The sequence below is a fragment of the Phodopus roborovskii genome, unplaced genomic scaffold (assembly GCF_943737965.1).
Source record: "Phodopus roborovskii unplaced genomic scaffold, PHOROB, whole genome shotgun sequence".
Classification (NCBI taxonomy): domain Eukaryota; kingdom Metazoa; phylum Chordata; class Mammalia; order Rodentia; family Cricetidae; genus Phodopus; species Phodopus roborovskii.
Genome location: NW_026126470.1, coordinates 11058860 through 11062977, shown reverse-complemented (window position 1 = coordinate 11062977; position 4118 = coordinate 11058860).

Here is a 4118-nt window from a genome sequence, read left to right as displayed (position 1 = left end):
TCCCTTCCAAGAGAAATCCATACATCCCAGTTAAGATCCTCTTATGTTAGAGAGGATGTAGGGTAAGGGGAACACTCCTCCATTGCTGGTGGGAGTACAAACTTGTACAGCCACTTTGGAAATCAGTAAGGCAGTTTTCTCTGAAAACCAGGAATCAATCTACATCAAGACCTGGAATATCAATCTTGGGCATATACCAAAAGGATGCTCAATCTTAACAGGAGGTTACTTGTTCAACTATCGTCATAGCATGTTACTTGCCATAGCCAGAACATTGAAACAACATAGATGCCCATTAACCAAAAAATAAAAAAAATATGCTACATTAACACAATGATGCATTATTCAGCTAGAAAAATATAATGACCTCATGAAATTTGCATGCAATGGATGGAAATTGAAAAAAAAAAAAACATCACTCTGAGTGGGGTAACTCAAACCCAGTAAGATAAACATGGTATGTACTCAGTCATAACGGGATGTTAGTTGTAAACCAACTACAATCCATAGCCCCAATGAACCATGCTCCTTCATAAAGGAAAGCATTGATCAGTTTTGTTTAAGTCATGTGGATTCCTATGAGAAGTAATTCCTGAAACCTATCTATCTTAAGACTCACTGAAAATAAATGGCAATAGTACTAATTTTCTGTGCATAAGTGGTAATGAATGTATAAATTTGGGCATACTTTGAGCTCATAATTGGTGTATGGTTTAATTTATGTCTATGAGAAATTATGCAATTTGAACTTCCTTAACTGCTTATAGCTATTCTCAATTATTCCCTTAGTTTCCTTTTTACCCACAGATGTAATTTTCCTCAGTACTATTGCGATGGAAATGTCTCTTGCAATGATGAGTCAAATATCAATTACAACAAATGCAGTCTTAGCTAAGATGGTCTGCATTGCCCTTTTTCTCTAAATGTCTTAATATTTTTTCTATTATTACTCTGTTGATTTTCTTTATTTATTTGTAGTTTTGTTTCACATATCAATCCCAGTTTCCTTTCCCTCCCACCCTCCCTCCCTGCCTCCCTCTCTGTTTCCCTCTCTCCCACTCTCTCATGTCCCTTGATCACCCTCCCCTCTAACCCCCATACCACATGTAGGGTGATGCCCTCCAGGAGGGGTCATTTAAATCTGTCAAGTCATTTGGAGTAGGGACTAGGCCCTCCCTCCTGCCTCTAGGTTAAGGGATAATTCCTTCATGGGGGATATGCCCCCAAAGTCCTTTTGTGAACCAGGAATACATCCTGGTTCCACTGTCCGAGGTCCCTTAGACTGATCAGGCCTTCTAGCTGAGACCCATGCTGGATTCCCAGCTATCAGTCTGGGGGCCATTAGATCCTTGTTCAGGTCAGCTGTCTCTATGTGTTTCTGCAGCCAGGTATTGTCATCCTTCTCTACCTCTGGATCCCAGTTGGGCTCAGTGTTTAGCTGTGGGTGTCTGCTTACATTTCCATCAGCTACTAGATGAGGACTCCATGAAGGTGGATAAGTTAGTCGTTGATCTCATTATCAGGGAAGGGCATTTATGCTAGCCTTTCCACTACCGCTCAAATTGTTAGTTAGAGTCAATCTTGTAGGTTTATGGACATTTCTTTAGGTTCAGTTTTCTCTTCAATCCTCCCTCTTTTATGTTCTCTCTCTCTCTCTCTCTCTCTCTCTCTCTCTCTCTCTCCCTCCCTCCCTCCCTCCCTCCCTCTCTCCTTAATTTCTGTCTTTATTTCTTCTTTCACCCAGGTATGGAGAAATTGCACATTATTTAGTTTCCATGAGTTTGTAGGGTTTCTGCGATTTGTGCTGTTGTTGAATTCCAACTTTAAAGCATGGTGGTCTGAGAAGATACAGGGAACATTTCCAATTTTTTTTTTTTTGTATCTGTTCAGGTTTGTTATGTTGCCTAGTATGTGGCTTATTTTAGAGAAGTTTCCATGTGGAACAGAGAAGAAGGTATCTTCTTTTGTGTTTGGATCAAATGTTCTATATGTGTTGTTAAACCCAATTGAGACATAACTTCTGTTAGTTCTTTTGTTTCTTTGTTAAGTTTCTGACTGGTGGTCCTGTCTAGCGGTGAGAGTTGTGTGTTGAAGTCTCCCACTATAAGTGTGTGAGGTTTTATGTGAGCTTTGAGTTTTAGTAGTGTTTCTTTTACAAATGTGGGTGCTTTTGTATTTGGGGCATAGATATTCAGAATTGAGACTTTTGCTGATGGATTTCTCCTGTGATGTATACAAAATGACCATCTTCATCTCTTTTGATTGATTTTGGTTTTAAGTCTAACTTGTTAGATATTAGGATAGCCACAACTGCTTGCTTCTTGGGTCCATTTCATTGGAAGATCTTTTCCCAACCCTTTACCCTGAGGTAATGTCTGTCTTTGAAGCTTAGATGTGTTTCTTGTATGCAGCAGAAGGATGGATTCTGTCTGCATATCTATTCTGTTAGCCTGTGTTTATTTTTTTAATTTTTTTAATAGGCATGTTAAGACCATTAATGTTGAGGGAAAGTAAGGACAATTGATTGTTAATTCTTGTTTGTTTTAGATTTGTTGTTGGTTGTGGTATTGTGAATATATTTGCCCTGCTTTACTCTTGGATTCTGGTGAAGTGGGATTATCTATTGTCTATGTCTTTGTGAGCATAGTTAACTTCCTTGGGTTGGAATTTTCCTTGTAGGACTTTTTGTAGGACTGGATTTGCAGATACATATTGTTAAAATCTGGTATTGTCATTAAATATCTTGTTTTCTCCATCTATGGTACTTGTAAAACATCTATCCATGACCTTATGGCATTGAGAATTTCCATGGAGAAGTCAGGTGTAATTTTGATAGGTCTGCCTTTATATGTTAACTGGCCATTTTGCTTTGCTCCTGTTAACATTCTTTCTTTATTCTGCATGTTAGGTGTTTTTATTATTATGTGTCAAGGGGTCTATTTTCTTTGGTCCACTCTATTTGGTGTTTGGTATGCTTCTTGTACTTTTATCACCATGTCCTTCTGCAGATTTGGAAAGTTTTCTTCTATGATTTTGTTGAATACATTTTCTGCACCTTTGAGCTGGACTTCTTCACCTTCCTCTATGCCTGTTATTCTTAGGTTTATCCTTTTCATGGTGTCCCACATTTCCTGGATGTTTTGTGTTAAGGATTTGTTGAATTTATGATTTTCTTTGGTTGATGAATCTATTTACTCTAGTTTATCTTCAGCACCTGAGATTCTTCAATATCTTGTATTCTGTTGGTTATGCCTGTGTCTGTAGTTACTGATTGTTTGTCCAGTTTTCTATTTCCAGCATTTTCTTTATTGTCTCTATTTCAGTTTTCAAGTCTTGAACTGTTTCCTTCACCTATATAATTGTTTTTTTCTTGGCTTTCTGTACTTTCTTTAATATATTAGTTCATTTCTACCAATTTTTTGTTTGCTTTTTCTTCCATTTCTCTAAGGGATTTTCTCACATCGTCTTTGAGGTCCTCTATCAATTTTATGAAGATATTATTTAAGCCTTTCTTTTCTGCTTCATCTGCTTTGGGTTGTTCAGGTCTAGTTGGTGTAGATTCCCTAATTCTGGTGGTGTCATACTTGTCTTCCGTTGTTATGCATTTTCTTGTACTTCCATTTTCCTATCATTTCTTCCAGTGGGTGCAGGTGGCATCTCTCTCTCTCTCTCTCTCTCTCTCTCTCTCTCTCTCTCTCTCTTTCTCTCTCTCTCTTTCAGGTACTCCCCCAGTGGGCTTAGTTGGGTTAGAAGTTTGAAGTCTGTAGCTTTGGGTGGTCCAAGGTCTCTAGGAGGTCTTTCCTCAGGCAGGGGCCTGATGATAGGGGTCAAAGTTCTAGCAGCCAGGGGCTCAGGATGGTCCAGTGGGGATAGGCATATCTCTGGCCAATACCGGGAGCTCCCACAGAGGACTGGCGGTGGGGGTCAGAGATCAGGCAGGCAGGGATTCAGTGGAGTGGATAGGCAGGTCTAGTGTACTCAGAGCAGCTGGAGGAAGTTCCCCAAAGGCGGCAGGATTGTTGGATCTGCCCTCTGTTCTAGTGCTCAACCAGAGTGGTGGGACAGTGGGCAGGTTATGGTGCAGGGTGAGGGGAAGGCCAACTCTTCATGGGGGAGGG